This window comes from Triturus cristatus, chromosome 2_2 (assembly GCF_964204655.1).
Source record: "Triturus cristatus chromosome 2_2, aTriCri1.1, whole genome shotgun sequence".
Classification (NCBI taxonomy): Eukaryota; Metazoa; Chordata; class Amphibia; order Caudata; family Salamandridae; genus Triturus; species Triturus cristatus.
Window position 1 is genome coordinate 1,201,512,140 of NC_140582.1, and position 23,070 is coordinate 1,201,535,209.

Consider the following 23,070-nt stretch of genomic DNA (forward strand, 5'->3'; position numbering starts at 1 on the left):
TTTCCTAGCGCTGGTGAGCCAGCGGTTCAACAACAACAGATACTCTACTACCATAGACTCACCTGGGCCCCTCAAACACACAATGGAGTAAAACCGCTGGGTGTCAAGTTTATGAGGTTCACAATGTTTAGGATTAGTCTAAAATATCTCAATTCTCTTTTAACTACCCCTTCACTGATCAAAAAGTTCTTTCCTCTGGTCGATGGACCATTAGTTGAGCTAATTGATGGCGATATTGACATAAACTAGCTTACTTATACTTTAATATTGAAATAAGCACAGACTCCTTTAAATTTTCAACGCTTTATCTAAATGTTTAGAGCATGTGAACCACTTCAAAAATACAATACATACGCTTTCATTTGTTGGAGAGAGAATTCAATCAATTAGAAATCATATATTTATCACGGATTCAAGCAATGATCAATGCACAGAAAGGGAGAGGACAGAGAGAAAAGATAATTTAAATAATGAGAAAAATACTTCACCAAGAATGGTGTGAAAGACCAACCCCTTCCCAAAGGGCTGGTGAGGGTCCCCTGAGATAGATTCAGGAAACAAAGTCTTAAGGACAGGAATCAGGACAGGATAGTTACCTCTCTAATACCGACGGTTGCGCCGCACCCCTCTCTGACACTCTCTTCCTCCTCAAGATTCTTCCACAAATCTTCTTCAAACCCAATTAATTTAGGAAGGAAAGTTCTGCTTCAGATTTTGCATTCGATTCTTCATCAGCATCTCACAGCATCTTCCCCCCAGCACTCGGCTCACAGCATCGTCTGCACCACGCACAGCATCTCCGTCTCAAGGAGCTAACTAACTAACTAAAGCTACCTTTCGTTCAGGATGTCCCACCCATAAATGTTTCAATATCATAAAAAAACGAACATTGATTGGTCAGACAGGGGGGGAAGCTCCATCACACCATGATTACATGACATCAATTTCTATTAACTTATTGTTCACAAACCCATCCCCTTAATTCTTTATTCAAACTTTATTTCACACCCGCATTCACATTACATTTGCAACATTTGTAATAATTCAGACGTGTAGTTTCATGCATTTGAACTCTTTACTGCATTAACTCAGGCTCCGACATTCGGCGACCTTGTCCCTCTTCCAACCTTTGCACCATCCTTTCGGGTCCACTCTCAATAGTCATGCGCAACTGTGTCAGGTGGTTCATTTTACTTCAGCTACACACTAGAGGCCCAAATGCACACTAATAATAAAGTCAGAAACACAGATGTTACTTTCAAGAATAAATGGTTTCACTGTATCCCACCCATCTCTACACTATTCCTCTTTATTTATTATAATTTTTCCTGCATTAGCGTTAGTATAATAGCTCCTTTTCTTTTCAGCAAAGTAGATGCCCTGTACGCGAGCCTTCAAGCTGCCATATTAGTGCCTTCTGCTCATGCGCAAGAATTTCCCTCTAAGCGAAAGCTCGTCATACTACGTAGATGCAGTTGACGCATGCGCAGTAAAGATTCCCAGATTAGAGCATTTTAGTCCTTCATTCATTTTGTTAACGTTAGTAAACACATAGGCAAGGTTCACTAACCCGTGTGTTTGTGTGGTGCATGTTAGTTTTACACAAAACATCAGTGGCGCAAAAAAAGCTACCTAGTACAAGCGCATGCACCCTGCCACAATGTTGCAAGGGTGCCTGCGCTGCAGGGGCGATTGTTTATGTGCAGGAAGGGACAAATTCCTGCACATAAAGAATCAATAATGGTTGAAGCAGCAAACATAAAAAGAGCAAAAAGTGAGGAGAAATTAATCATTTCTCCTGGTATCACCATTCTAAGACCAGGTATTCCCTGGCCTTCGTTTTGGCACTGTCCCAGCCTTGTAAATCTGGGGCACCTTGCAAAAAGTATGGTCATTGCAGTGGAACGCCCACTACAACACCCACTGCACGCCCCTTTGCCAGCGAGAACTTCGGTGGAAAAGGGCATATTTACAAGGTGGCGTTAAGCCACATTAAGTGGCTTAGCGCTACATTGTAAATATTGAAATGCCACACTGCCACCAAAGCATCAAAAAAAGTAACGCTCCGGTGGCGATAGGGGTTTGTAAATATACCCCACAGTATGCACACTGCAGTTTGCCAGGACTGATGGAGGATTGACGTCACAACTGAATGCCTCCCTGTTCTCTCACCATCAAGACTATAAAAAGCCAGAGCGTCTGTTTCATTTATTACAATCAACATAAACACGACATTTTATATCAACAAAATGATTTGATTATCCAAGCTTTCACATGACATTTACAATATGTACATCAAGAGACTTTGATTAAGGGGAACTAATACAAGTCCTTCATAGCAACAGATCCCAAAGGAGTCATGGCTGGCCCCCCCCAGGCACCAGGGCCGGCTTTAGTTCTGGTGGTGCCCTGTGCGACAATGTTTGTTGGCGCCCCTCCATGACCACCTCGCAACGGATTCCCTCAATACCAACATTTGATAATGCCCCCCCCAAGTCTCCATAACCACGGTCTATTAGATTCATTCCGTTTTATAGCAACACTCATACCAGTTTAAGATCCATCGGAAATGTTACATAAAACAGAGGCCTATAAGGTGTAGGAGTCACATGTCACCCAAACTGGTAGGCAGGATAGTTTAAGAGTCCTTGGTCCTGAAAAGCACAAATTCTGAATTTAAAATGTAACAACATTGTTAGGGATTTTCTTTAATAATAAGAATTGATGTCTACCCAAATGAACCCTGTTGGCAATATAAGGGCAAGGAAAGACTGGGCAAATAAACATATGTAATATATTCCTTGCAGTCTGCATGCTGCTCGTTGACGACAGTTAATAGCTCCCTTCTCTGTATTGGGATTTTAACTTTTAAACTGCAAGTAACAAAAGGATCTCTCTGACATAAGGGATAACCCATTGACCTATTTATATTATATGCACTTTGTGATGTGAATGGGACTCGTTCTTTGCAGCAGGCACATTAACCCTAAGCGCTAACAAACAAAGCTCCGGTCTGTCTCCAGGAAGAACATTCATCACTGGAGTTATCCTGACATTTTCATTGATGCTTGAAAATTGCCGGGACAAGCAACGTGGCATCGGATGCATTTAAAACGTAAATAAAACAATAAACATGGCGCCCCCACCCCACGTCAGCACCCGGTGCGGTGGCACCGATCGCACCGCCCTAGAGCCGGCCCTGCCAAGTACCATGACATTGACTATTCCAAATGATTTGGGACTGTGGTCCCCATACCACAAGTTGCATATCACAAGGCGAACTCACCTGCCCCCTCAAGATAGAGGGAGCGTGGGCCAGCATGAAAACTGGACCCCCACCGTAACCATGCCAGAGCCAACCCAAGAAAGGGATGATCCCCCCGGCACCCAATGGGGATGGGCCTGGGCTACCAAGCCATACCTTGCACCCCTGGCGCAGAGGCCACCCCGACATCCTCTGGGGCCATGTAATGGAGTACCGTGAGAGACCAGGGACAATCACTGTAGCAGGAGTCCCAACCCTACTCTACACCCCCACGGCAACCCCAGCCCCGGTTTTGAGCCAAAGGCTTCCTAATTCAGAATTTGGCTGCACTTCAGTTACTGATGCCAAGGTTTTCCATCTGTGACCAAACATGACTCCTTCCCCGCCCCAAGAAGGAACAAGATGGGAGGGTGGGAAAAAAGGCAGCTTCACCGCCGAGTTCAGAGCAGCAGCGTGGCAAGGTCCGGGGCGTGGGCACAGCAACAAGGTCGTCGGAGGCAGCCAGTCGAGGCAAACCAGGTAACTATGTGGAGATGCACTCCCCACTTTTATCCTCGCCTGGCTGCCCCCAGGACCGCCCTGGCCCCCCCTAGCCCGCACCGGCCCACCTACCAATCACGGGTGTCCCAGCCGAAAAAATACAAAATTGCTGCACCACCGTTGGCGCTGCTGGGCACCAGTCCAAACCGGCCCGCACCTGTCTTGGGGGCTCCCCATCGGTTGGCGTTGCCCCCTGGGCCAGCACCCCCTGTTTCACTGTACTGCCTGCCCCCAGGAAGGCAACGCTCACTGCGTCCCATCTCACACCATCTGAATCTACAATTAAACTAAATTTTCCTTCCAGATTATAAATCTTGCAGAAGGTGACACAGGAAACATGGGTAACCTGATTATACTCTTTAGAGCTCTCCCCAACATGAATTTACAGAAGCAAAGGATATATCTGCAATCGCCTTCAACGGCCCAGAATTGGGAGAAAAGAATTTGTTCACTGAAGTGAATTTTACATCTGAAGAGATTGGAAGACAGATAAAGGGGCAACAAAGAACAACTACGGAGTTGGGACAGAGTAACCACTCTCTAAAAGGAAAGATGGAAGCCAACTCCCTCCAAAATAAGCCACCCCTACAACCTACCTTTACGGAGCAATGTGATGCGCCAAAGGTAAGTAGCTCTCTAAGTGGTGTGAAGGGCGCGGAAGGTCAGTTTAACCTAAACGACCTCCAGTTACCAGTAGAAAGTAACACTGATAACAAAGGCACGATTAAAAAGGCGAAGCAGGTGAGGGCAGGTCATGGCATCCTACCGCCTTAAATCAGCACTCCTGAAGGGGCCCTAGTAACAACAATGCTACTCCCTAACACCCCGCTCCCGGAACATAGAGGGCTTTTAGACATTCACCGGGAACCCGAAAACACATGGAAACATATGAAAGAATCTGCCGGGCTGCCACCTGGTCAGCATGACTGGCATTTTAAAGGCCCAGCCAGTGTAACAAATACAAAAATTCATGAAAGGCGGTTTTTCTTTCACTTATCAGTATATGCTTCAAAGTGCAATGTAAGAGAAAAGCACTTTAAAACATCAGCCTGTCTGCTGCTGCAGCAGCCCGGTGCCCCCCATCAGCCCGCCCAAAGTAGTTGGAAGGCACTCTCAAGACACGTGCTCTGGCACACACACTCCCCGGGCACGTTTAGACTGCTAATGTAGTCAGGTGAGTCACACATACTCTCTCTCTCTCTCTCTGCACTGAAGTTGGTGTGTCTGATCTCCGAAGCATGTGCATTAACCTACTAGGCTGCCCTTCCAATTAGTTGCACTGATAACCAAGAGGAATGTTTTTTTCTTTATATTTCAGATGCACAAATCCACACAGAGAGTAAATGTGTGGTACACACAGCGAAGTTACCAGGCTTGCAATAAAAAGCTTCTGTTTTCTTATATGTACAACAAATAATGTTAGAAATGCATAATGAAAATAGAAAGATGATCAAAGGACCACTTCTCTCCCCCTTGAATGAACATCCTGCTTGTACCTTAGAGTTCATCTTTAATGTTTGGAAAGAGTGTGTCCTTCTACTCATGAAATGAAAAAATGTCACTCTTAAGTGTCACACATGTGGTCACTTAATGCCACTCATAAGCGCCCTAAAATCATGGAAATGTCACAAAGAAGCAATCTTAAAACTTGGCAGCTATGAGCTATGAGTGCCCTTCCATTTCTGGCGCTTTGCAGAAGTTTTCAGATCTCCTTAAACTTTCTTGTTGCTCAAATGGGTGTAGTTTCCGATATTTATGTGTTTCCCTTGTCTTCATTGCTTGATTTTGCTCACCAGAAAATGTCACTCATAGTCATTGAATGTCACTCATAATTACACTGAAATTATGAAAATGTCACACAAGCAATCTGAAACCTTGGCAGCTATGTAAAGATATAAGACAGGCTGAACACTGCACAGTTTTAAAGAAATTGTCTAGCAGTCGCAACAAAGAATTTTCAATTTTATTAAGGAAACGGAGGCGAGGATTATGCTTCTCAATCTTTACTGACAATAACAGCAGCCAATAAAAAACAATCAACTTTAAACTGGCATGACCCCGGAAGGCAAACCCCCTCCTGTGTCTGCACCAATCACATTCCAGTCCACGACATAAGTGTCCTTGTAAACTCCATAACTTCCTCTTTCTTTGCGATCATTATCCACAGTCCAACCATAACTGGAAACCCAACGTGACGTAGATCCTTGTCACAACCGAAGCTCTCTTGAACTTCCACTGAACTTCACACCGCCACCCGCAGTAATCCCATTGTCTCAGGTTTGCTTGCTCTGGTCACCAGAAATGGAAACCGACACCGTAAATTCCATTCCAAACTAATGGAAATACAATAACACTGAACCAACTCTAGGGCGGGTAAAATGCATTATAACCTACATAATACTGTCACTGACAATGTAGCCTGGGTGGGATAATCCTCGCCTCCGTGTCCTTAATAGAATTGAAAATTCTTTGTCGCGACTGCTAGACAATTTTTCATTCTATGTCAGTCCACGGAGGCTCTGATTATGCTAGTTTAAAGTTGCTCCACCACCACCGAAGGTTTATGATAAAACGTCTTAAAAGTGGAATCAGCACACCAATCCGCCACGGTCATGATGTCTTGCAACCGGGAACCGGCGCCAAATGATTTGGAGGCCATAGCACCTCTAACCGAATGAGCTCCAAATTTGGAAGTGTCAACCCCTGCTAGACCCAGTAACCAAGTAACCCACCTGGCCAGAGTTGCAGTAGTGACCGGGCGAAAAGGTCTCTGAAGAGAAATCAACAATTGACCTAACGCATCATTCCTAAATTCCCTAGTACAGTCCTCATAAACTTTTAAACATTTGACCACACATAATTTGCTGTGATGAGGAAATGCAGGATAAGAAATACAATGCGAATGTGTTTTTGTACGTCTTGAAATTGTAAAGGAAACTCCCGAAGGAGTAAATACTCTACCTGCCAAATCAAAGGCCCGCACATCAGACACTCGACTGCATGAAATCAGACACAACAAAAGCGTTAATTTCGCCGATACCTGTTTCCTCGACAAACCTTCATTACTCGGCCAGTTTACCAAACAACGTAGGACCACAGTAACGTCCCAAAGTGCATTTTACTTAGGTTGAGGAGGATTCACCAACCGAATACCTCGCACCACCTTGCAAACCAGTGGATGCTCCCCCACCGGTTTGCCCTCCACGTGCGGATGTCCCGCCGAGATCGCTGACCTGAAGTTATTCACGGTCCTATACGCTAATCCCGATCTGGCTAGCTCCAACAAGAAATTTACTATCATATGTATGTCGGATCCCACAGGATCACCCTGTCGTTCACTACACCAACTAACCCATCGTCTCCAAGCGGACTCGTACTGTTTGTGTGTGGAAGGTGCCCAAGCTTGGGACAAGAAAAAGAGAGTGTCCTGTGAAACTCCCGGCACTTGCCAACGACACCTGGAAGTCTCCAAGCCATGAGGACTAACTGGTCTTGTAGTATCAAAGGATGTCGAAGCCCCTGAGGATCTGTGAGGATCTCTGGGAACGACCGAATTTGAACCGGAGGCGCACAGGTTAGCGCCAGCGCGATTGGAAACCACGCCTGTGCCTTCCAACACGGTGAAATCAGAATGACCTCCGCCTTCTGTCTGCGGACTTGCGCCAGAACTCTTGGGATCATGACAAACGGTGGAAATGCATATAGAATGCTCATCATCCATGACTGAAGGAAGGCATCCGAACTGACCGCTGAAGGATCTGGTCGCCAGCTGTAGAACAGGGGTACCTGTCTGTTGAGTCTGGACGCAAACAGGTCCATCACACAAGGTCCCCATTTGAGGTCCAAAGCTCTGAAAATCCTGGGATGCAGCATCCAATCGCTGGCATCCCTCAAATACCGCGAATTCCAATCCGCTATCACATTGGCCGACCTCGGGATGTGCTCCGCTGTCACCACAATGCGATGGTCCAGGCAGTAATGCCAGAAGTCCTTGGCCATTTCCGCCAGGAGCCAAGACCTGGTACCTCCGAGGCGATTTATGTAACGGACCGCGAACACATTGTCCATGCGGAGAAGAATGCAGCAAGAAACCCGCTGAGGGGCAAGAGTGCGAATCGCAAATGAGCCTGCTAGAAGCTCCAAACAATTGATATGCATGTTCAACTCCTCCCGAGACCACCGACCCCCTGTCTCCAGAGTCCCACAGCGTGCGCCCCAGCCCCAGCGGCTGGCATCCGACTCTATCACTACATTCGGGGTGGTTGAAAAAATGGCTCTGCCATTCCAGGCATCCAAATGCTCTAACCACCAATTCATCTCCGTACGTGCCTCTGATGAAAGTACAATCTGCTGCGCGTACGAGAGACCCTTGCGCAGATGTAATATCTTCAGTCTCTGTAGGATGCTAAAAGACCTACCAGGCGAGCTAATGTCCTCAATGATATTGTTGGAGAGGCAAGCGCTCTCTTCAACTCTTTCCTGATCGCCACTCTCTTTTTGAGAGGCAGAAGAAGTTGTGTTGTGAGTGAATTGACCTGAAAGCCCAGAAACTCCAGTACCTGCGAGGGTATCAATATCGATTTCTCCAGATTCAGAATGAACCCTAACTCCTGCAGGAGTTGTATTGTCCACGAAAGATGGACCAACAGAAGATCTTTCGACTGCGCCATAATCAATATGTCGTCTGGATAAATGATCAGAGGCACCCCCCTTTCTCTCAACCACTGTACGACAGGCTTCGTCAGTTTGGTGAAACACCAAGGGGCGGACGAAAGGCCAAAGGCCATGGCGGAAAATTCGAACCATTGATCGCGCCAAAGAAATTGAAGAAAGCGTGCGGTGGGAATATAGGACCGCAAGATAAGCGTCTTTTAGGTCTAATCGAACCAGCCTATCGTGTTCTAGTAGGATGTCCCGCAGGAGGTGAATGCCCTCCATTTTGAAATGGCGATACACAACCCATGCGTTGAACTCTCTGAGATTTAACACCAGACGGAACCCCTGATCCTTCTTGGGGACTTAGAAAATGGTGCTTACAAAGCCTTGTGCGTGTGGGACAGTCTCCACGATTGCCCCCCTCTGGAGCAAAGACTCCACTTCCCTGTCGATGAAACTCTGCTCTAGTAGGGAAAAATTTAGAGGACCAGGCACGTGACTCTGGTCTGGAGAGGCATAAAACTCTATGTGAAATCCCTGTACCGTCTGTAGAATCCAGGGATCGGACGTGTGACCCTGCCACCTGTGGAGAAACAATGCTATCCGACCTCCCACCATGCACTCTTTGGGACTTAAGACCCGTACCTGAATAGGAGACATCTCCTGCCGTGTTCTGTTGTCCTCGGTAGACTCCTCTCTGGCCTCTGCCTCTTCCTCCCCTGTTGCGGAGGGATAGAAATGTGGTTTTTGGGTACCTCTGCCCCGCTGTTCCACACCTCGTGAGGTCTGATTAAAGCCTCGGCCGAACCCTCAACCTCGTGAGCGGCCGGCTCTGTCAAAAACACCCGTGTGAAACACTTTTTTAATGTTCGCCTGAGCTTTGTCTAACGCTGAAAACGTGGCCACGTATGTTCCCATCTCCTTCACGAATTTGTCCCCGAAAAGCATGCCATTGGCGAGAGAACCCGGTTCTGTGGCGGCCATCTCCGCCAACTGGGAGTCAATACGCATCAAAAAGGAACGTCTCCTCTCCGTGGAGAGAGCCACATTGACATTGCCAAGAAAACACAGAGCTCTTTGGGCTCATTCCATGACGTCCGATGTGTCCATCGGAACGTTTTGATCCTTTGCGTTGACCACAGCTTCCAGGATTTTAGTGAGGCGTCCAGAGACATCTAATAACTTGTCTTGGCACCCCCGCCAAGCCCTATCTAAACCCTTCTTGGGGTCCTTCGCGAACTTTCTCATGAATGTCGCCATATTCGGGTCTAATTCTGGCGTATCCGCCACCTTCCTGGTCAAGGAGGGTCTCGGGCATTCCGACCGTAAAGTGGCCCGCACCGAGGTCGTCAGCCTGGCCGTGAGTCCTGGCTGACCTGCACAGCAGTCCAGCCAAACCCACCGACCTACGTAAACAAGCATTTGCAATGCAATAGGTCTCGCATTTATAAGAGTTTGAGCTATTGGCATTGTAAAATTACAATGCCTTTTATTTATGTTTTGGTTTTAAAACAAATAAAAGGCATTGTCATTTACAATGTCAGTAGCATAAACTCGCATAAAAGCAGTGTGCGGCGTGCAGCAGTGTGAGGCATGCAGCAGTGTGCGACATGCAGCAGTGTGCGGCATGCAGCAGTGTGCGGCGTGCAGCAGTGTGTGGCGTGCAGCAGTGTTTCGTGTAGCAGTGTGAGACATGCAGCACTGTGACGTGCCGCGGCGTGCAGCAGTGTGCGGCGTGCAGCAGTGTGCTGCGTGCAGCAGTGTGCGGCGTGCAGCAGTGTTTCGTGTAGCAGTGTGAGGCATGCAGCACTGTGGCGTGCAGCGGCGTGCAGCAGTGTGCGGCGTGCAGCAGTGTGCTGCGTGCAGCAGTGTGCTGTGTGCAGCAGTGTCGTGCAGCATGCAGCAGTGAGTAATGCAGCAGTGTGCAGCAGTTTGTGGCGTGCAGCAGTGTGCCGGTTGCATCAGTGTGTGCCGTGCAGCAGTGTGTGGCGTGCAGCAGTGTGCGACGTGCAGCAGTGTGCGGCGTGCAGCAGTGTGTGGCAGTGTGTGGCGTGCAGCAGTGTGAGGCGTGCAGCAGTGTGTGGCGTGCAGCGGCATGCAGCAGTGTGTGGCGTGCAGCAGTGTGAGGCGTGCAGCAGTGTGAGGCGTGCAGCAGTGTGAGGTGTGCAGCAGTGTGAGGCATGCAGCAGTGTGTGGCGTGCAGCAGTGTGAGGCGTGCAGCAGAGACACGTGGAGGGTGAGGAGAGACACGTGGAGGGTGAGGAGAGACACGTGCAGGGTGAGTAGAGACACGTGTGGAGGGTGAGGAGAGACACGTGTGGAGGGTGAGGAGGAGACACATGTGGAGGGTGAGAAGGAGACACATGTGGAGGGTGAGGCGGAGGGTGAGGAGACACGTGTGGAGGGTGAGGAGAGACACGTGTGAAGGGTGAGGAGAGACACGTGTGGAGGGTGAGGAGAGACATGGAGGGTGAGGAGAGACACGTGTGGAGGGTGAGGAGAGACACGTGTGGAGGGTGAGGAGAGACACGTGTGGAGGGTGAGGAGAGACGTGTGGAGAGACACGTGGAGGGTGAGGAGAGACACGTGGAGGGTGAGGAGGGTGAGGTGGAGGGTGAGGAGAGACACGTGGAGGGTGAGGTGGAGGGTGAGGAGAGACGGAGGGTGAGGAGAGACGGAGGTGGAGGGTGAGGAGAGACCGAGGTGGAGGGTGAGGAGAGACCGAGGTGGAGGGTGAGGAGAGACTGAGGTGGAGAGTGAGGAGAGACCGAGGTGGAGGGTGAGGAGAGACTGAGGTGGACGGTAAGGAGAGACCGAGGTGGAGGGTAAGGAGAGACCGAGGTGGAGGGTAAGGAGAGACCGAGTTGGAAGGGAATCAGAAGTGGAGAAGAGAGAGAGGTGGAGGGTGAGGAGAGACAGCGGTGGAGTGGGGGGGAGGGGAGGATATCACTTTTACTTCCTCTCCTAGTGTAAGGTAACGCCCCCACCCCACAGGCCCTGCCGGGCCGAGAGCAGATCACTGTTCGCATCAGCCGTCACCCGAGACCACTCCGTACTTGTTGGTAAATAGAGGTTCACTATCTGTTGATAATGGGATTCACTTGGGGGGCTGACTTACCTCCTCCACCCCCAGGGCCAACACTGAGAAGGCATCAGAGACCTGGTGCTGCCTATGCTGCAGTACTGCGAGAGAGAGGGATGGGGGTGCGGGCAGAGGAAGAGGAGTGGGGTTAGAGAAGGGACAGGTGGGGAGTGAAAGAGGAGAGAAGGGAGAGAGACAGAGAAGGAGCAAAAAAAGAATTAGAGAGAGTAAAGAGGAGAGTTGGGGAAAATGAAAACATTACGAGAGAACATGTAGCAAAGAGGTGGAGAGAGAAGATGGGAGAGAGTAAGGACGCAGCGAAGAGATAGGGCAGAGACAAAAAGAATCTAAACAATACAAAAGTATTTTTCTAAACTCGTAAATAACCACGGGCCAAACAAGTGATCTGCAATGAAGCATCCGAATCCGGTATATCATGACGTTAACCATGCAATAAAAAATAAATTAAAAAAAAATAAAAAAACACCCAAAAACACGTATACACCATGTTGACCCTTTTCCATGCAACGTATTCTAAAACGCCATTCTCATTCATACATTCACAGCAAACCTGTTCACAAGAGTGACAGAAAATGTGGTATCAGTGTTACAATTTTGTTTACATCCATACCCGCTCACTTATGCAATTAAAGGATTCATGACCACACGGTTAAACAAAACGTACTGATTGGCCTTGCCGTGAAGGAGAAACACGTGTTGACACACACTCCTGATCTGTGAAACGTTCACCCCACTTTCTCGAAATTGAAACCAGTGCATGTGTCCGACGAACTTCCTGCCGCTTATCTGAATGCACCAGTGGCAGAAGATAGTCACCATCTTGCAACAACACAATTAAAGGGAGGCATGTCTGTCTCTCTCCACCGCCACATGTCTCTGAGTCTTACTGTCTCATGCGAGATCTCCCTCTAGGAGACAGCTGACACCGACTCTTCCCCTGAGACAGTACGGGAGATGCGTGTGTGTGCATAGTGTGTGTGTCTATATGTATATATCTGTGTGTGTATGCATGTGTGTGTGTTTGTATGTGTATATGTTTGTGTATGCATGTGTGTGTTGGTGTGCAAGTATGGGTGTGTCATTGTGTTCATTTGTCTTCATGGATGTGTACACATATGTTTGTGTGTATACCTATGTCTGTATGCATGTTTGTGTGTATGTATATGTGTTTGAGTATGTTGGTGTGCGTGCTTGTTTATGTGTGTATGTGGGGTTGGTGTGTTGGTGTGCATGTATATGCATATGTTTATGCATGTCTGTGTGTGTTTGTGTATGTTCATATGTGTGTGTAAATGCATGTGTGTGTTTGTATGTGTGCATAGTTGTGTATGCATGTGATCAGAGGGAAGAGTGCACTTGAGGGCAAAGAGGAAAACATACAGGGAAGAGTATGTGAGGGCAGAGAGAAAAATACAGAGGGAAAAGCACGTGACGGCAGAGAGAAAAATATAGAGAGAAGAACACATGCGAGGGCAGAGAAAAAAATACAGAGCGAAGAGCACATGTGAGAGCATAGAGAAAAAATGCAGAGGGAAGAGTACATGTGAGGGAAGAGAGACAAATACAGAGGGAATAGCATGTGTGAGGAAAGAGAGAAAAGTGGAGAGGGAAAAGCATATGTGAGGGCAGAGTGAAAATACAGAGGGAATAGCACATGTGAGACCAGAGAGAAAAACATAGAGGGAAGAGCATATGTGAGGACAAAGAAAACAAGTACAGGCTATGCCAAGCGGGATCAAACATCAAAGCGGCGAAAGTGAAAGTAATCGAGCAGAGCATCAAAGGGCTGGGTGAGAATGGAGGGGGGAATGCAAGGAGCAGAGGAGCAGCTGTGCACGTGCACGCCATCGTGCACTCAAGCCCTAGGCCAGCAAAACCATGTGGGTAGTACTTTTGAAAGCCCACTTACAAAATGTCTCAAAGAGAGTCTCAGCGAGACCTAAAAATCACAATCCAGCCAGTCAGCCCACTTCGCAGTGAGCCGCCCTGCAGTCCCTCTACTAAAAACGTACGACGTCACCGTCATCGTGCTCGAGAGTTAAAAATTTGCAAACATTCGTGACAAGAATTTTCAATTCTATTAAGGACAAGGAGGCGAGGATTATGCTTTCTCATTACTTTATTAGAAATGCCCAGCAGCCAATCAGAAGAACCGTTGTGAAACGAAAAACTACAGTACCCATGAGCACCAGGGTACCACGTGACTAACCATAGAGTCTCACATATAAAAGATAATGTAGGAGAAAGTACGTCCTCTTTCTTTGGTGAGGAACAGTTCACAGGAAACAGGAAGTCCAATGAAAAAACGATGAATGCCAGGTAAAAGAGTCCATCAGCAACAGCCGGTGATCACCCTGACGATAGAAACACAGCAATTGCCGAACACATGAGGCAGCAGACCATCCAAGCGGAGTAAGCAGGAGGAACAGAAAGGCCACTATTTCGGGTCAGAACCTGAAAAGAAAGTACAGCCGTAATATTCATCCCATAAAGAGAGTGAAGTCAACAAAAAAAGGGGGTGGGGGTAAAAGAGAGAGAAACCCAATGCATCAGCATAAATCAAATGCAAATAGAACATTGAAAACATGAGAACAAATCATGACTTTGGGTGGGATAATCCTCGCCTCCTTGTCCTTAATAGAATTGAAAATTCTTGTCACGAATGTTTGCAAATTTTTAATTCTATGTCAGGACAGGAGGCTCCGATTATGCTTGTTCAAAGCTGATCCACCACTACAGAAGCAATATGTTCAATAGGTTTGTAATAAAAAGTTTTGAACACAGAGTCAGAAGACCAATCTGCGGTTTTCATGATGTCCAATAATGAAACACCCTTCGAGAACGCTTTAGAGGCCATAGCCCCACGAGCCGAATGAGCAGCAAAAATGGAAACATGAATTCCAGCCTCAGACAAGAGCCATCTAACCCAGCGAGCTAAAGTAGCAGGAGTAACAGGACGAAAAGGTTTCTGCAAGGCAATACGTAGTTGACCCTGTGTATCAGAACGTAAAGGGGCAGTACATACCTCATAATCCTTGACACATTGAACAACGCAAAGGTTGGGATGATGAGGAAAGGAAGGATAGGTAACCGAAGAGGTAGCCATTTTGGTGCGTTTAGAAATAGGAAAAGTGACACCCTCGGGTGTAAAACTGCGACCTGCCAAGTCTAACGCACGCATGTAGGAGAGTAGGGTCTGCTATCCTATGGTCACCCCAAATTTTTGCTTTTTGCTTCACTGGTTTTGGACATATTGAGGCTGTGGGCCTGCCAATCAGACCCCCAGCCTGCTGTTCTCTCTACTAAATTAAAACTATGCACCCTAGGTGCATAACCAATTGGAAGTGGATCACCCTGTCAGCCCCTGTACCAGTGTACACTAGGTACCCAGGGCATTGGTGTACCCAAGGCCTGCCAAGGGCTGAAGCATGTATTATGCCACCCCAGGCTTGGCCTAACAATTTGACACAACTGGCTGATCACTCAGCTGGGGTAAGTTGGTGTAATCACCTCTTACTTAGGTGTAGTATACCTATACCTAACCTTAAATGGGACACCTGGTAACCTATAAGTCACTCCTATGGCAGGCCTTAACAATCCTGAAGGCAGAGTGCTTGGTTCCATGTGAGATGGTGCTCTGGCATGAGCTGAGCCTGTCTGCAGTGGTCGGAACAACTTCCTTCTACTGTTTCCAGATATCGTCATACCATATACTCTTAAGTGCATTATGAACCTCGCGGTTAAATGCTATCTTTGGTTTGGCTTTATCAAAACATGTCGAGTAAGGTGTCATACGAATTGGAATACTAACCCCTCGCCAATTCTGGCGACGGGGTTAGCATTCCACCCTTCTAGAGGGACACGACATGTACAGTACCTGAAACCCGGGTAAAATCAGACATAGCCTCAGCTCCACAAAATGGATGCTGCCACCACAGACACAAGTCTGCCCTCCTGCTGCTGGGAGTCCTTCCAGCTTGGGAGGTGTGGACAAAGGGTTTCCTGCCAGGGGAGGTGCGTGCACCACCCCAGACAGGATTTTGTGTATTGGTCAGGTAGGGCTTGAAAGAAACCAGACATGCCTGTGGCTCACAAGGAGCCTCGGTGCATATGCCAGTTCAAACCGGTCCTGGGGCACACCAGTCCCGGGCCTGGGGCGAGCTGGACAAAGGATTGGGGGTGTAACCACCCCCCTTCCTGGTCCCACCCATAGGGAGGGACCTAGCAGGTAGTCCGGCCCCTAGAATCCGCTTAAAGGTAGGAGCTGTGTCCTAAGACTTCAGACATCCTGAAATCAACTTAACACTAAGAAGAAGACGGGAACTTCGACGCTCTGCTGCACAGAGGACTGAAGCCAATCTCCCCTGTGGTCAGGGAGTGACCACCTTGCTAACGCAAGCACCATCCAGCGAATCAACGTCTGCTTTGCCGCCGCCTCCCGCCGGAGCCCGAGCCCAGAGACTGACAAGACCTAGACCTCCAGACCTCTCACCGCCCGATCCACAGTCCCTGAAAAGAGGAGACCCGTGGAGGCACCGAGACACGTGGAGCCAGCCATCTTGGATCGACTACGACAAGCTGACAAGTGCAACAACCGAGGCTCCCTCCAAGTTGTGCTTTGGGATCTGAGAAGCCCAACTCTCGAGCAGCATTTGCACCAAAGGTGAGCCCTCCAGCATCTCCACGATCTGCGTGGGGCCCTTCTGCATTTTGCCACTCGACGCGCCTAACTGGTTGCTGGCCCGCTGGCTAGTGGCCATCTTGGCGACGAACTCTACGAAAAACACTGCTGGTCTGGTTGCTCCAGACTGGCCCTTGCTCCTCTCCAAAGGAGCAATCCCTCTGACCTTGCTGGTCAGAACCAACAGCTGATTTCCGAATCCTCCTACAATTGCTTTTGCCAAGGCTTGTTTGCTTCGACCAAGTCGCCGACACCGCCGACAGCGAGAGCCTGCGTGGGACAGCTCGTGAGCCGACTCCTGGACGTCGTCGACCTTCAGGGACCACGTGGCTGCGGAGACAAGCTACCCCTCATCACCTGTTTGCACCCGACATCGCCTGGTACCCACCTGGTGCCACGCCGGTCACTGGCTAGTGACTGTGAACACTGTCCCCTCTGCTCTCAGGTCTTCTGCAACTCCGATCCACCCTTGGATCCACCGCATCTCTCCCGGACCGACCGCCTGCAGCATCTTTGTCCCAGGCTCAACGGAACAGATAGAAGAAACCCGACGCACTTTGAGGCCTATGCACCCGCTTCCTGTGGGTGAGGTAAAGCTGGTACTCCGGTGCCCAAGTGTAGTAATACATCTCTAGTGCCTGTGTTCCAAATCTTAAGTTCCTAGTCAACCCGGAAGATCTCCTTTGCAGTAACTTTGTACTTTTTACGCACCCATTGAAACCTATGGGAGCACGCGTGTGACTATTTGCTCTGCACACGCCACCCGTGGACCTCCTGGTCACTAACTGACGTTAGCTCCTTGTAGGCCCAGCGATTCTAGAGGCCCTAGGCCTTTTCCCTTTTCTGTTCGTGGTACTTATACCACTATTTTAGTATATGGTTCGAGTGGCCACCAGGGCCTATCCATATAAAGTGCAACTTCTGTGTATTCTGTGATAATCTTGTTTGACGATTTGTGCTCCTGTGCTCATAAAGAGACTAGGGGTTACTTTGAGAAATAAATACATATATATTTTGAATATATATCTGTGTGGTGTCCTTTCATTGGTATAAAAGGGGGTTGCATTTGGTAAAACAGCTGGCTTAACACGCTTCACGAGTTTAGCCTCAAAGACTGCTTAGCCTACGCTACCACTAGGGCAGCTAGTCCGAAAAGGTTGACTTACAACCACACCATAAGGGTTGCTTGGCATGGTACAAGGTGATCACTTTAACTAGTGAGCATCATATACCAGGCCAACTTCTCACATTGGTGAGCAGCGGTTGGATTTGAGCTTGCTGTGTTTTACCATTGTAATCTCTTGGTTACCAATTGAAAGATCACATAGGTACCTGTAGGTACATATAAAACAAGATTAGATATACATAAGTTCTACTGAACTTAGTTGTTGTAGAGCAAAGGGAGTAGCACACCCTGACTACAACTACTAGATAGGTTTAGTAGGTAAACCCAAGTGTAGGTAGATTGCAACACATCCACCCACACTTAAGAGCAATGGCCGGGGCAGAGGGGTCCACTGTACCCATCTCTGTTGAGAGTGACCCCCAGAGGGCACCATCCAGCTTTGCTACCCTTAACCAGAATGAGCTCAGGCATTTGGCAACTCTTAGAGGCCTTAAACAGCCCAAGAACCCTACCTCTGCTGAGCTCAGAGAACTCTTACAGAATGATGAGAATCAGAGAGAACTCAGGAAAGCTTCCCAGTTAGCCCCCTTAGGGTCAGGAACAGGAGGCCCCCCTTCTGAAGATGCTACAGAGGTACCCAGTTCCAATAGTCACCCCTTAGATGGCAATAATACCACAGAGGATGAGAGTGATAAAGGGGCTGAGACAGAAAGTAGTGATGATGAAGGGAGAACTAGCCCAGTGCCAAGTGTTATACTTGGCCCAGCTAAACTAAGGCTATTGGGGACTGACAATGGGTTTACACCATTGGATCTCCCCAGTGGACTTAACACAGGGCTTGGGAGGCAAAGGAATCGCTCAGGTGACTCCAATGCTTCTCATGGCTCTAGAGGCTCTCAAGGTCACTCCAGGAAAAGGATGACCACCCCTCAGAGGAGGGAACATGAGGCCAGAATGCAGGAAGCCCAGCTGAGGATCAGGAAGCAGGAGCTAGAAGTAGCCCTGATGGAAGAAAAACTGAACAAGGCTAGGCAACCTAGAGAGAGTGGGTCTATACCCACTGGTGGCAGCATTGTCCCTAAGGACAAAGATAGGGTCTTTGACAATAGGAACCTGTCTAAGGTTGTGCCCCCCTACAAAAGTGGGGATGACATCCACAAATGGATAACTGCTCTTGAGAGAGCCTGCAAAGTACAGCAGGTTCCTGAAGACCAGTGGGCAGCAATCCTCTGGCTCTCCTTTGAAGGAAGAGGCAGAGACAGACTCCTCACTGTTAGAGAAGAGGATGTCAGAAATTACAGAGTCCTGAAGAGTGTTCTGGTAGATGGGTTAGGCTTAACCACTGAACAGTACAGGTTAATGTTCAGAGACACCCAAAAGACACAGACTCAGGACTGGTCTGAATATGTTGAATGTGCCACTAAGGCTTTGGAGGGTTGGTTGCTGGGAAGTAAGGTATCTGATTTTACAGGATTGTATAATTTGATGATGAGAGAACAGATTTTAAATAACTGTCAAAACCAGCAACTGCATCAACACTTGGTTGACTCTGATCTGACCTCTCCCCAAGAATTGGGAAAGAAGGCAGACAAATGGGTCAGAACCAGGGTTAAGCAAAAGAACCAGAACCAGGGCCAAGGGGGTGATCAGAAGAAAACAGACCAAAAGGGTGGAGATCAGAAACCTAAAGACCAGAAGTCTTCAACAGGGCCCCAAACTACTGCTAAGGAGGGTGGGTCCCAACAACAGTCCAAAAAGAAGAAAGAAGGTCAAAAGAAACCCTGGTGCAATCATTGCAAGAATACAACTCACTGGACTAGTGATTGCAAAAAGGGTGGAGCCCCCAACACTGTTGCCCCTAAGGCACCTGCTCCCAGTACTACTGTTAGCAGTGTTGGTCCCCAGACAAAGGGTGTAGTGGGAATCACTATGGGAACTGAAGGAGATTCTGACTTAGACAGAACCCTGACACAGGCAGTCTTGATCTGTGATGGGGACATTGATTTGTCCCTGACTGTGAGCCCCAGTAACCTGGGCAAGTACAGACAGACTCCTTTAATTAATGACAAAGTGGCTCAAGCCTACAGGGACACATGTGCCAGTGTCACTATGGTGACACCAGGCTTTGTGGACCCTGGACAGTACATACCAGGTGAGAACTACCTGGTGACCAATGCCAGCAATGCCACTACTTCACATAGTGTGGCAGTTGTTAACTTCTCATGGGGAGGGGTAACTGGCCTCAAAAGGGTTGTGGTTAGTGCAGACCTCCCAGTAGAATGTTTGTTGGGCAATGACCTAGAGAGTTCTCTATGGTCAGAAGTGGAGTACAGGACTCATGCAGAGATGTTAGGTATATCATCACATGTCCTTGCTGTGACCAGGTCACAGGCCAAAAAGTGCCTCACTGAACCTCAGGTCTTGGATCCTGGAACAATGGACCAAGCACCTACCAAGAAGAAGAACAGGAGGGTCAAGGCTGTGCCTTCCCCCCTGCCTCAGAGTGATGATCAGCCTTCCCAGGAAGCTGATCTAGAGGACCCTGAAGGAACTGTCCCTGAAGAGCTTGAACCTGATCAGGTTGAGTTTCTGGGGACAGGGGGACCTTCAAGGGCTGACTTGAGGCAGGCTCAGTTATCCTGTCCCTCTCTTGAACCCCTCAGACAGCTGGCTGCTGCTGGGAATTCTCAAGGTACCCATAAAGTGTATTGGGATGAAGGGCTCCTTTATTCAGAGGCTAGAGACCCCAAGCCTGGCGCTACCAGGAGGTTGGTTATACCTCTGCAATTTAGGGGCTTCCTTCTTACCTTGGCCCATGACATTCCTTTAGCAGGACACTTAGGCCAGAACAAGACTTGGGACAGACTTGTCCCTCACTTTCACTGGCCTCACATGAATGAAGATACAAAGGAGTTTTGTCGCTCCTGTGTTACCTGCCAAGCCAGTGGCAAATCAGGTGGCACAACAAAGGCCCCCCTAATACCACTACCTGTGGTAGGGGTCCCCTTTGAAAGAGTGGGAATAGATATAGTGGGTCCCATGGATCCTCCCACTGCATCTGGGCACAGATTTATACTGGTGGTAGTGGATCATGCCACCAGGTATCCAGAGGCAATTCCCCTTAGGACCACTACAGCACCTGTTGTGGCCAGGGCCCTGCTGGGAGTATTCTCCAGAGTGGGGTTTCCTAAGGAGGTAGTATCTGACAGAGGTACCAACTTTATGTCAGGATACTTGACAGCTATGTTGAAGGAATGTGGTGTCAACTACAAGTTCACCACCCCTTATCACCCACAATGCAATGGGCTTGTTGAGAGATTCAACAAGACCCTAAAGGGTATGATCCAAGGATTACCTGAAAAGCTCAGGCGAAGATGGGACCTCCTTCTACCCTGCCTTCTGTTTGCTTACAGAGAGGTCCCACAAAAAGGAGTTGGCTACAGCCCCTTTGAATTGTTGTTTGGGCACCCTGTGAGAGGCCCACTGTGTTTGGTGAAGGAAGGATGGGAGTTACCTCTCAAAAAGCCTAAGCTAGACATAGTGGACTATGTACTTGGTCTCCGCTCCAGGATGGCTGAGTATATGGAGAAGGCATCCAAAAACCTTGAGGCAAGCCAGGCCTTACAGAAAGCTTGGCATGACCAAAAGGCTGTCTTGGTTGAGTTTCAGCCAGGACAGAAGGTATGGGTGTTGGAGCCAGTGGCCCCAGCAGCACTCCAAGACAAATGGTCTGGACCCCATACAATCCTGGAAAAGAAGGGAGAGGTCACCTACTTGGTCGACCTAGGAACTCCCAGGAGTCCCCACAGGGTACTCCATGTTAACAGGCTTAAAGCATATGTTGACAGGGCAGACATGGGCTTGCTCATGGCTACAGATGAGGGACAGGAGGAAGAGAGTGACCCTCTCCCAGACCTGTTGTCTCAGAACCCTGAAGATGGCTCAGTTGAAGGAGTGACCCTTGGAGGCAACCTCACTGCCCATCAGCAGACTGAATGTAGACAGGTTCTACAATCATTTTCACATATGTTTTCCCTGATACCTAGTCAAACTGACTGGTGTACCCATGTGGTGGACACTGGTGACAGTCTGCCTGTAAAGAACAAGCTTTACAGACAACCTGACCACGTCAGGGACTGTATAAAGGCTGAGGTACATAAAATGCTGGAATTAGGTGTCATTGAACCCTCAGAGAGCCCCTGGGCTAGCCCAGTGGTTCTGGTCCCCAAACCTCACACCAAAGATGGCAAGAGAGAGATGAGGTTCTGTGTGGATTACAGAGGACTCAATGCTGTCACCAGGACAGATGCACACCCTATTCCAAGGGCAGATGAGCTCATAGACAAACTAGCTTCTGCAAAGTTTTTGAGCACATTTGACTTAACAGCTGGCTATTGGCAAATCAGATTAGCTGAGGAGTCTATGGCCAAAACAGCATTCTCAACCCCAGGTGGGCACTACCAGTTTGTGGTGATGCCCTTTGGTCTGAAGAATGCACCTGCCACCTTCCAAAGGCTGGTGAACCAAGTCCTTACTGGGTTGGATGACTTTTGCGCAGCATATCTTGATGACATTGCTGTCTTTAGCTCCACCTGGGAGGATCACCTGATCCACCTGAAGAAGGCTCTTGAGGCTCTGCAAAGGGCAGGCCTCACTATCAAGGCTACTAAGTGCCAGATAGGGCAGAGTAAGGTTGTATATTTGGGCCACCTTGTAGGTGGAGGCCAAGTTCAACCACTGGAGAGTAAGATACAATCCATCAAGGACTGGTCCCCTCCAACCACCCAGACTCAAGTTCGAGCTTTCTTGGGCTTGACTGGGTACTACAGGAAGTTTGTTAAGAACTATGGGTCCATTGTGACTCCTCTTAATGATCTGACATCCAAGAAGATGCCCAAAAAGGTTCAGTGGACAGTAAGCTGTCAAAAGGCATTTGATGACCTAAAGGAGGCCATGTGCTCTGCACCTATCCTGAAAAGTCCTGACTACTCCAAAGAGTTTATTGTCCAAACAGATGCTTCTGAGTTGGGTGTGGGAGCTGTGCTGTCACAACTTAATGTAGATGGTCAAGACCAACCCATTGCTTTTATTAGCAGAAGGTTGACCCCCAGAGAGAAGAATTGGTCAGCTATTGAGAGGGAGGCCTTTGCTGTGGTGTGGGCCCTGAAGAAGCTGAGGCCATACTTGTTTGGCACTCACTTCAAGATTCAGACCGACCATAAGCCCCTCTTGTGGCTAAATCATATGAAGGGTGAAAACCCCAAACTGCTTAGGTGGTCCATTTCCCTACAGGGGATGGACTTTGCAGTGGAGCACCGGCCAGGTACTGACCATGGGAATGCAGATGGTCTCTCCAGGTACTTCCACTTAGGACATGAAGACGAGACTGGTCAAGGCTAGTTTAATGTCCCAGCGTTTGGGGGGGGGTTGTGTAGGAGAGTAGGGTCTGCTATCCTATGGTCACCCCAAATTTTTGCTTTTTGCTTCACTGGTTTTGGACATATTGAGGCTGTGGGCCTGCCAATCAGACCCCCAGCCTGCTGTTCTCTCTACTAAATTAAAACTATGCACCCTAGGTGCATAACCAATTGGAAGTGGATCACCCTGTCAGCCCCTGTACCAGTGTACACTAGGTACCCAGGGCATTGGTGTACCCAAGGCCTGCCAAGGGCTGAAGCATGTATTATGCCACCCCAGGC